The 12,005-nt window shown below is 36.3% G+C and overlaps 1 protein-coding gene across 2 annotated transcripts in view; it reads left to right on the top strand.

Annotated features, from left to right (window-relative positions):
• The window catches only part of JAKMIP1 (janus kinase and microtubule interacting protein 1), a 144,403-nt gene that overhangs the window by 54,078 nt on the left and 78,320 nt on the right, over window positions 1–12,005 (top strand). For both annotated transcript variants that reach the window (XM_040063921.2, XM_040063920.2), the window contains one exon: window positions 211–405. The gene's annotated coding sequence lies outside the window, so the exon portion shown is untranslated. The remainder of the gene's footprint in view (window positions 1–210; window positions 406–12,005) is intronic.

Here is a 12,005-nt window from a genome sequence, read left to right on the forward strand (position 1 = left end):
CTTCCATCCTGCTTTCGCTGAGGACCATCTAGCAAAGGCCACCATTTCATATGTGTTCATAATGGAAAGAAGATGCCACACTTACAGTTTTACATGATACCTTATTCTGCTGCATTTTGCATTGTGTAAATAAATTTCCATTGCATTGCTACCATTAAAGCTGTTAATGAAATCTGATCTGTATTAAATCTCTTTTCTTTTGTTTAACAGATGATGTCACTAATATTGCTCAGGAAGCCCTCCTTGCTGATGAAAAGGAGAATGTTCCAACACGACTAGGAGCTGTGGTGTGGAAAGTCCCAGAACAAATATAGCTTGTGACTTAGCTACCGGTGCTGCTCGGTCTTCACCTCTTTAAATTAAAATCAAACACAACTGCCTCAGAAACCTGTGGACAAAAGAAAGGTACTGTGCATTGCCAGCCTGTTGGTTGGGTAGAAAGAGAATAAATCTGCCAAACGGATATAATACTATGTTTTTATTAGAGACAATATCATTTGAAGATTCAAGTTTGAAATTATTTTTGTGCTGAGATAGACTTTTAAACACAACCAGATTTTGCAGACAATAAAACAAATCTGTATGAAGCTTTTGTCTTTTTGTGAGGTGCTTTTGTTCTCTTTACAGAGCCACTTTCTGGAATCACTGAAAAGATTCTTGATATAAACATTTTCTCACTTATGATTTCTTTTCTTTATTAGATTTTACGTTGTTTCCCCACCACCACCTATGGCATCTGAGATGTGCAGTACAGAAGGGTGCTTAGTGTTTTATATTTATCATATGCTTGCTAAGTTGACCACTGTGTTACCTCAGCTATATCTGTCACCTTTACTAAAGAAGAAGGGCTTTAGTTGCTTTGCTCTCAGTCAAGAGAGCTAAGCTCCTTTGACAGACTTTCCCAACCTTCTGTTGACTTTTATGGGTTTATAATGTGCTGCACGTCTGGGTATTCAGCAGTCAGTTATGTATGCCATGCATAAACCCCAACATAGTATTTTGTTTGCTTCAAGGATCATCTTGAAATTACCAGTTCCTCCTATTGGAGAAGTATGGTAAGGATGATGGCTTAACCCCATGCCTAATTTTTGGTATTTTCATCTTGTGGTAGTCCTGCAGTGATGACAGAGTTATTAGGCTTTGAAATATTATGAAATAGTAAACCCCCACTCTGTGTAACTGTTCTTTCTACAGCAAAATGCTGTTGATCCTTAGAAAAGACATTTTTATCTAGAAAGATATTGAGCATATAATTGAGGTTTCCCAGAAAACTATAGTACAGAAAGAAAAGCCAAGCAGCAGTAACCCAGGAAATATCCTTTCCCAATGGCTATTTTGTAGTTTGCATATTGGAATTGTTGCCTCTTTGCTACTCACAAACTTTGCTTGATTTCAATTATACCTTGTTATATTTAGTTTAGTGCACAGTGAACACTTCCTTCTCTGAGTAAAAAAGTATGACACTAAATAAGGCAAGTGCTATGGGAACTGATAGCTATAGAATGCATGATCATTAATAAAAAGTCATGAAGAAGGAAAGAATAAAGTAAAAAATGTAGGCTATAGAATGAGTCTTAAGGCCTATCTGTTTTCTATGACACTCAAATACAGCTGCTACTTTATTGTAGTATCTTTGATTTCAACACTTCACAGAATTTCATTATAGCATAGTCATTATAAAGAAGTATAAATAGTGAAAAAGTATGTCTAAAATAATTTAATATTTACTAATGTAATTAACTTTCACTATAGAGAATAATTCTTTTAATTTGTAATTTTTAATTTCTAACTAAATTTGTTTTGGGGGCAACAGATAAACTGATGTGACTATTGAATTCTCTCTTCTGTACCTGGGAGGGTAGTTCAACCTTTTCTTCTGACTAGGTTTAATACTTAATGGTAAATGCATTAGGAACTTCAGTCATAGATTTATCTGAAAATATTATCTCTGTATCTACTTAATAATAACAGAAAGTAAATTATGCTGATTTTGGAAAAAAAAATCTAAACCCAGCTGATGACTATTATCACTTGGCTTTCTGCGAACGTAAATGTATTTTAATTTTTAAATTTGAAAAGGATGCCATTTAAGATTATTATCCCCCTGTTGTCCTTTAGACTGCTCTGTTTCTATACATCCAAAACAGTGGAACGTAGATTCAAAAATTAATTTAGACTTAATAGTTTGTTTATCTGACTCTGCATAATAAAGATAAAGTGTTCCAAACACGAGTCTTCAACAGCCAGTGTATTTTGGAAAGGGATTTTGTCATGTGCCAATTGTCTATATCTATCCTAAGAGTCGGAACTAGCTTGTGAAAATTTGAACAGTGGGTTTTTGTCTTCTGAATTGCTTATGCACATTTGCCCAATGCTACAGGAAAAGATCTTGCCTATCTGGTTCCTGTTTTTCTTTTTGATTTGTCATATTTTTTGCATATCCATGTCTTGTTATTTGTCTAGGCTATTCCTGATCTCTTCCAACTGTCTTCTCTGCCTGAAAGTGCAAACACAAGCATTCATGCAGGAATGGTGCTCCTGTATCATGCAGCTGTGGGCTGGCACTTTGCTTTACAGAATGACAGACTGCTTCTGGCAAAATTTAGGATTGCTGCAGCATGTCTGGCCCTGCAATAGGGCCAGGCACATTTTTTTTAAATGGCTCTTTCTGTCTTTTGCTGATTGATCATGAAAGCTATCAAAGATTGATACTTTCCCCTTTTTCTGAATGCTGAAAATTAAATTGAGGTAAACTTTGGTATTGCTTTCATGTTTCCATTTTTTCTTAACATCCTTTGAACAAACAATCTGTGCTGACTAATCCTCTATACAGCTATTACTTATGCTCACTGCCACATGATTACAGATCCATTATTTTCCAAATACAGAAAACAAGTGCTATAACATGCTTGTATCTAAAGAGTTTTCCTTACTTGCAGATGTAACAAGGTAGAACATTTGGGTGCTGGTGGCTGTGCAGCTGCTGGCAGAATTCCCACACGTTTTGCCATTAGATAAGTCTGTGGTTGGTAATGGTTGTGTTGAGATAAGTGACGTTGCACTTAGTCATCTAAAAGTAATCATCTGTGTGCTGAGTGTTTGCAAGATGTCTTGAAAAGAAAACTAAACAAACTTTTCTGACACCATGAAAAGGGCTCTCAAATGTATCAGTCTTGCTGTCCAGTATTAAAGCACAGCAGATCTTCAGTCCTTTTTGAATCTCCTTGTATATTCATAAATGAATATGAATGGGGAAAAAAGGTATGAACTGTGAGAAACCTGTAGCCTATGTGTTGTGCATTCAATAAACAGTAGTGAGAGGCCATAAACTTGGCAGTTCTGAGGATTCCTTAGGATATACTGATTTTGCAGTACCTGGTGCTTTTTCTTGATAAATAGGCTCTCTCTTGCTTATGGTTGTCTTTCTAGCTTTTTGTTTGTTTTTCTCAGCTTTTCAATTCAATTAATTTGTAATGTCAGTAGCTCCAAATAATGTTTTGAATATTAAATAGCTTTGGTAATGGGATTTTATTATGGCAATATATGTATTCATGTGGATAAAATCCTGTTTTATGCATAGCATCATGTAAATGTTGATTTCTGGGGGAAAAATCTTAAAGGACACTGATTTTAATCTCAACATCTGCCTCTTATCCTTTCTGAAGGAAACCCATCCTGTGTGTATCTGCACATACTATATTTATACAGGTGCGCTGGATGTTGTTACAACACAAGACAAAAATGTGAGGATTTTGTAGTAGAAGGGAGGCAGAGAGTATTTGGGCATTTCAATTAACTTCCAACAATCAGTGGAAGAATTAAAAATGCACACTGTGGGACAGTGAAAGAAAACATATAACCGTGGTATTTACTGGTGAAGACTTGCATATCTCAAAGCAAACATCTAGTAGTTTTGTATTCTTAATCCCTTTCAACACTTGGGAAGTGTTAGTGAAGATCCTTCTGATGTTTCCAGATTTCTCTACAGAAAAAAATTATTAAATATTATGTGTTTTAGTGCAGCCATTTGAGTTGATGGGAGGGGAAGGAGCGTGATTTCACTTAAGTGAAACTTTTCACATTGAACAAAGTTTTCACATTGTTCACTGAAACAGGCAGCATTTCAGCATTTCTCCTTTCATGTGCAAGGGCAATGTACGCAGGTAACAGCAAAGTCTTGATTTACATGAAACTTTCAGTTTTGCTAGTATAGGTTTGCTATGTAGGAGGTGAAAAATTACAGTGTTACTGCCATAGCTGTGCTAACCTTAACCTTAAAGGAAAATCTTATTCACACTTTCACCTAAAGTTTAGGGAGAGGATGTAGAAGGAATAGTTCTTGGCAATACCTATTTCCATATTTGTTCACCAAGTCTTGATTAAGACTAAGTTCTTCTGTAAAGTCATTAATAGCACCCTAAATTTGAGGCTTCCCTCTGCCACCTGTTTTTGGGGATGAGATAGGAAGAGGAACAGAACTGAACAATAAGATCAGTTAATAGCAGAAATTATATGGACATATTTTTACGCAACTGGATTCATAGATAGGATGGCAACTGTATCAAATTTTTGTGCTGGTACAACTTGAATAAATATTTTTGTCCGTGGTCTCGGGTGATTTACAGCCATTTACACCTTCCAGAGAATAGCCTTCTTTGCAGGCACCATGGCAAGAAGGCTGTGTTCTGAAGCATTGAAGCATAAGCATTTTTCATTTAACCACTGGGACTTCTGTAAGCTTTAGGTGACTTTTCTTGGCCTCAACTTTCTGCAAAACACTGTAGCATCTTTACAGTCTGCTCTCTGAAACAGTATAGTGAAATGAAATCTTGATTTCTCAGTGAAGGAGAAATGTTATATAGGAAAAAGAGACATAAGGATGTTTTCTTCAGAGTGAATAACAAATCACTTTTTAATCCCCCTAAATGTCCTAATCAGCTTGATTATGGCAGCACTTAGCAGTTTAGGATACACTGCTAGTAGCAATGCTGTGCCCCCATGAACTGAATACCTCCATAAGTTGCATGCACAGCTTGCATACTAAAGTGCTCTAAGTTACATGTGCAAGTAGTCTGGGTCTGTCAAACATTATCCCAAATTTAGGAAGCTTTTAGGAAGCTTTATTTCCATATATATATATATATATATATATACACACACACACACATACACACACACACACACACACACACACACACACACACACACATATATGTGTGTGTATATATGTATGTGTGTATGTGCATTGATTAATTTCTAAGCTTCAGAATACTTTGGGGCAGTCTAATCTGGACAACAGAAAGTGTCACAGTCCTTAGTGGTGTATCACAGAGTATTTCTGGAGTTTGATATTTTTATCTATTTGCCTGTTTCCCTCTTTTTAAGGTGAACATGACTGAATGTGTCTATTTTTTAGCATTCTCAGTGATGCTATCCTTAAAATTATGATGTTGATACACGTATCTGAACAAGTATATTTTCTGCAACTGTTCATGGCTGCCACATTCAACTTTTAGTGTCTTCAGAGAGCACATTCGTGTTTCTGGTGGCCAGCTTACCGACAGCATTTCCAACAAGTCTGGAATGGTTTGAATCAAATTTGCTGGCAGTTACCAGAAGTGTAATTTATTTGTAGTCTTCTCACGGTGGTGAAGCATTCTCTATTTGTGGATATTGGAAGGTGGTTACACAAAGAGTTCACAGTTCACAGTTTCTCCTCTGTGCTTTTCTTGTCCTTTGTCATGTTTGTCTCTGTCCTGTTTAACCAGACAGAGAAACAAAAGTTTGTCTCCAGGCTCTTGCTGTGCTAGTATCTAGCTGTGCTTTTTACTGCCTGTAGTTTGAGGGCATTGCACAGCTCCCTTTCAGAGAGCTGAGAGAGGAAAGAAGCTACTGTCTGGCTGAAACACTCAGTTTAAATATTTTATCCCAGGTGATGCAGTTGCATCAGCCAATTCCCAGAGTGACTTAAACTCTGTTCACTGCAATGAACATGCACTCAAATACCAGTAATTTGAAATACCAGTTTTGCTGTGAGAAAGTTACCAGATCTTCTGAGGGAATTGTAGTTTTGTGGGACACTAAATTTAATGATTCCTGCCAAAAAAATTTGCAAACCCTTTCTAGCTCTCTTAAATTTCATTTCTCATTACCTGTATCCAGTCTCTTATTTCATATTGTCCTCAGAATACATTTCTGATAGTCTTTCTGTAAGTTTAATGCCTACTTTACTGAGGTAAAGTGATTTGATAGAGAAAATACGAGGCATCTGTGAAAACTGTAGATGGAACAAAATCCATCAAGCCTTAGCCTGTGTGTTGCCAGTAAGAAAATAATAATAATATTTGTCCAGCTAGATTTGAAATTAGATTTGCATGTGGGGTTCAAGAACGTTGAAGCTGAGCAGGAGTCCTTGCTGCAGTAATCAAACACAAGGGTGAGATCCTAAATTCTTGAGCACAGGTAGATACTCTTTTGGGAATTCTATGACTCTTCAAAATTTAAGCAACAGCACTGCCAGTTCTGTAGTGTATAACCTTACTTTGATCTCAGGAATTAAGGAACATGGCTTTAAAAGTCAACCACGATGGGAACTTTGAAAAAAATGCAGCATGTTCTTTTTTCAGTCTTCCTATATTACTAGGCTAGGCTGGTACCTTCATTTTGGCTAAAAGTCCTGACTTTAATGAGAAGTTGGGTGAAAGTTGAGCCACCCTTTTGTAGGTGAAAAAGGTTTGTAATTGTGTTGTGTTTTTTTTATATTTTTTTTTTTTTTTTTTATTTTTTTTGTTTTTTTTTGTTTTTTTTTTTTTCTTTTTTGTGCTGACTGATGTGCTCCTGCTGCTCTGCGTGGAGCTGTGTGATTGTTCTGTGCTAGAGAAGTGAGGTGAGAATGTGAGCTGCCACATGCATGTCTGCCGCAGCATGAGGTAGCTTACAGAATTAGTAGTCAACAGCACAAAATAATTTTTGAGATCAGAGAGAGTGGAATGAAATCATGTCTCCTCTGTTTGCTTCACTGTTCAGCTGGTAACTAATCTCACATCCAGAAGCACCTTTTCTCCTCCTTACACCTGCCTGACCTCTCAAGTCTATCCTATTGATTTAGAAAATAATAAATACTCAAGGTTCAGTCAAGTGTTACATAACCCCAGGTTTTCCTCTCACTGAGGTTCTTCCTCTCTCTTGAGTCATCAAATTGGGAATCTGAACCTCTCCCCCCAAACCTTTCAGTTGCCTTGTACATTTTCTACAGCTGTCATCCCTGAATTTTTTAATTTTTTACTTTCAGGTTTTAGTTATTCTATCTCTTTACAATAAATTAAAAGTAATAATAATAATAATGAGTTAAAAAAAACACCTGAAGGAAGCTTCCTGCGAAAATCAGGTGACTAGCTAAACAAAGCCTGTCCAGTATAATCCAAAAGCCTAAATTCGACAGGTTGATTATATTTGTGGGGTGTTAGTGATAGTCAATAGAGATATTAGAATCTGTTTCTGTATTTGGCATTTACCTAGCCCTAACTGAGAAATGCTGTAACTTGCCCTTTCTTCCTCCTCTGTTTTTGCTCTTAAATGTTCTGCTTTAATGGGAATGCTGCTCCTCAGTGCGACACAGGGATCCCCCTGCTCCTTCCCAGGGCACAGTGAGAAGGTCCAGAGGCTCCTGCCCTGTGCCACACAGCAGGCATCGGTCGGGTCTCCTGTCCATGCTGGAGAGAAAGGAATTGGCCCAGAGATCAGGGGAGCAGCTCTGCCTAGAGCTGCCTCTCCAGAGCTGCAGTGAGCCCAGCACCCTAAAGCGCTATGGCTGTGTGGCACAGCTGAGTTGTGAAGGTTGTGGAGGGAGGGTTCTGTTTTACCTTTTTTTTCTTGCATTTGAACTTCGCCTTTCTTTGCTAGTACCTCTTTTATTTCATGTGTCACAGGACTCCTGTTTGTAGCATTTTGTCTTTTAATAGGGCTAATAGAACGATTAATGATTTGATAAATCCTTGAAACAGTGTTAAGTGAAATTGGGTAAATGTTAATAATGTACATTCATTGAAGACAGTGAATATTTTTTATTTGCTCAAAATAAAAACGTCTTGGAATCAATGTCATAGCTTTCTGAGAAGGGATTCAGCTTAAGTTTTCAGTAAATCTGAGTGTATGTAAGTGTTGTGTAGTGCAGAAGGGAGGTGCAGGATCCCTTCCCTTCCTCATGCAGTGTCCTCTTTGACTCAGACATTCCTTTTTACTTGTGATAATTCCTTTTAAACTCTTTAAAAAAGAGGTATTTTTGTGGCCTTTTTTTGGTGGGCTGTTTATGTCCTTTCACTAGAATGAAACCATTAATATACTGTATGCAATGCAGTGGCATAGAGTAGTACCAATGAAAAATAAAATAAATAAAATAAAATAAAATAAAATAAAATAAAATAAAATAAAATAAAATAAAATAAATCAGTGTTACATGGTTGTTACTAGCAGGTACACACATTTGTGTGTGTACATAGGGTCTAAATGAGTTTGATATGCTTACTTTTTTTTTTTTTTTTTGTATGCAGTGAGTTGGATACATATTTTAGTTGCATGTGTTTTAACAGATGCAGACATCACAGGCAACCAATTCACTGAAGAGAAAATGAATGCATTGGTGAAATTCATTTAGGAATTGCCAAATTAGTTCTGTTAACTGCTGTGTAAGGACCTGGAAAGCAGTGATTTGTGGTGGGAGGTTAAAACCTGGGTACTTCTTATTCCTGAGGGCATTGGGAATTTTCTGAAAGACTGTGGAGTGACAGAATCACAGATCAGCTTTGCTGAGATGCCATTGGGAAAAATACAGAAGCAATTACTAACCTGGACAGAAGAGCTGACTGCTTTATAGATCCTATGCTCATCTGCAGGATGTCACCTGCTGTGAAAGTCTGAGCAAGTGTCACAAAAGGCTTGCTCATGCTACACTGTAATCTCTACCAAGGAAAGCTCTGTTCCACATGGCTCAGCAGGACTGGTACTTTGAGGCCTTCTGGAAAAAAAAAATAAAATCCTCATAGTTTCTTGGTGATTGCTTTGTGATTTGGCCCTAAAAGGTATATTCTTATTAAAGCAAGAATGACTCAGGATTTTAGGCCGTGAATCTGAAAAAAAAATGAATGTGGACTGTTAGTTAACAGTAAAGATGTTTCTGGTTTTATCTGTCAAAAAATAAAGTGACATTTACAAAATGTTCCACTGTAAGGGAACTCTGTATTTCCCTAAGCAGGCTATGATTTAAAATAGCCCTCCAATGTTCTACTGTTACAGAAATAGATCTGTCTTTGTAGGTAGCTGACAAAAGAGTATCAGAAAGGTGACCAGTCTACAATTTACTTCGAAAACTATACTGATAATTTGCATTTAGGTTTTTTGGCAGGAAGAGTATTATTTTAGTCCTGTAGAGATTCTGCTTTTTATCTATTCAGTAATGTTTTATTACATAGAACTGAGAACTGAAGCAGTAAATGTAGGTCATCTGAACCTTGTGAGAAGTGTGCCTTGAGCATTGGCAGCTATGAATGTTGTCTTTCCCATACAGTCACTGGTTGATTATCACTGTTTTTTTTAAACTCTATCATAGGTGAACTGCAAGTAACTTCTGAAGTTAACATAGTGTAGTATTTACTATTGTCAGATGCTATGGTAATAAAAGTGTTTTTAAACTTCTTGAATGTACAGAATTGTGCTATACTGAGAATGTTACATCTAATGTTCACAAGCACAATGAGGATTATCGCTGCTATCTGCAGTAGGCTCTGCAGAATTATAAGAGAAAGATGGAAATAAAAAAAAAGTTGGAGTGGTGCACTGTTTACGTGGAGGTGCAGTGTCTAGATGAAGAAGCTTTATTATTTCTCTCCAGTACCTGAGTTACAGCTTGATGTTTCAGCTGAGATGACTCATTGGCAATTTCACCTTCCACAAATTGTGCTGCTGCTGAATAATGTTGTTGAAGTCGGAAATAAGGCTGGAATGCAGAATTTTGGTTGATATACTTTAGTAATTTTTGTGTTATCATGTTATCCATATTTATTACTTGATTATATGGGTTTACTTACTTTTCCTGTTGTTACTGTTTATTACTGAAAGACTCACTCCCTGAAGATATAATCCTCCCCATATTTTTGTGTATTTCATACAGGATGATATTTAAAGACTTGAATTTCTTTAAATTGACTTACTTTTCAATAGAAAGTATGGGGTTCCTTTCTTCCTTACCCCTATGTAATAAAAATTCTTTGATGCTACGCTTCCACGTTTCTGCAGCAACTGATTTTTCTTCTTTTTTTCCTAATAAGTTTTATTGATATTTAGCATCTAGAATTATCATATAGCAATTAATTACGTGGTTTGAGGTCTTGATTGATAAAATCAGGGAAGAAATTGAGGTAGTTGTAAAAAGCATCCTTTAAATCAGCTAAGCAAATAGAAGAGAAATTGTAAGGACATTGTTCAGCTAATTGATTTTCCAATATGTTAAGAATGTAATGGATTTCCCAAAACATCTAAAGGAGAAACCATATTAAATATTTTGATCTTTTACACAGCGATCCCCCAAACTATTGAATAGTTGATTCAGATCCAGTCAAGTTTATTTATTTTGTTTTTCTTCAATGACAATTGCCCCTGTACCTGACAAATAAAGTGAGAAACTTGGCATGTTCCAGAGACTGCTAAAAACGTGACTTGTGATTTAGAGCCCATTACTCTTTCCCATCCTTTTTCTTGGTGTGAAATATCAAATACGTTCAAATGATTCCAAGGTTTGCAAGAAGTGTGTGGGACTCAGAGTGCAGGAAGTGGCTATTTTTAATCACGGATTGATTGTGGGACTGTATCCTGATGGCATAATGAATTTGCCTCTCAGCAGACATATGGGGAGTTAATAAGTAGGTTGTTGGTTGAAGCGTCTGCATCAGTAAAATTTTGTTAGTGGAGTATTTTTTCCTTCATTTTTTCCTCACTGTGTTTATAAGTTATTTGGTGTGGTGTGGGTTGTTTGGGTTTTTTTGTTTGTTTGGGGTTTTTTTGTTTGTTTGTTTTGTCCTGACCTGTATCCAAATATTAAATACGGGTACTCAGCTAGGAGGGAATCTGGGCACTCACTGGTTCTGCACCTTTCATTTGGGAATTAGGATGCAGTCTCTGCTTCAGCCCTCGTGTGTCTGTGCTCTGTGCCTCTCTTGAGTATATAGATAGACTTTGTGTTGCCATAGTTCCTGCTTTTGCAATAGGTAGGCTGGAATATGTATCTAGAATATGTATCTAGGGAAGAGTGAAAATGAAGGGTTTTTTTATGCCCACCAATACAGCTTGATGGGTGGTTGTTTCTAGGTTTGGAGGTTTTTGTTTTATGGGGGTTTTTTTGGTGTGCTTTTTTTTTTTTTTTTTTTTTTTTTTTTTTTTTTTTTTTTTTTTGTTTTGTTTTGTGGTTTTTAGGGAATTTATTATGTTTAGTTTGGTTGGGAGGTGGTGCTTTCACTCCCCTCCTCACTCTTCTTCCCTCAATACCTATAAGAGAAGGTGGTGATTTTCTTCAGGTTCTGTGTCTAAGCTTGTATATTACTTGAAAAGTACAATTTTCAAATGTTGAGAGTTAAAGGAAAAAAGATTGAAGGCAATGCCTTGAGAGTTTTTTTAATTCTGAAGAGTACTTCAAAGAATAATTTTTAAGACTAATTTGAGTATTAAATGTAATTTGAGCATCATAGAAACTCCATAGATTAATGGCATGAAATTTCTTTATTAAAACAGTAATTCCTCACATTTCTTCTACTCACCAAAGACTTCCTTTTTTTAAATTTACTGTAAGAATATTGCTGATTTGTTTTTCTTGAATCAGCTACTATGTAGAAAAGCACAATAGCACCAGTGTTTGTTTTGTAAGGTAGGTCTGATATGTAATGGAATTAAAATGTATTTAGTTCCTAGTTTTTTCCACAGATTATATATTAAAATGCTTCATATAATGAATATAAGGA

This window comes from Hirundo rustica, chromosome 5 (assembly GCF_015227805.2).
Source record: "Hirundo rustica isolate bHirRus1 chromosome 5, bHirRus1.pri.v3, whole genome shotgun sequence".
Lineage (NCBI taxonomy): Eukaryota > Metazoa > Chordata > Aves > Passeriformes > Hirundinidae > Hirundo > Hirundo rustica.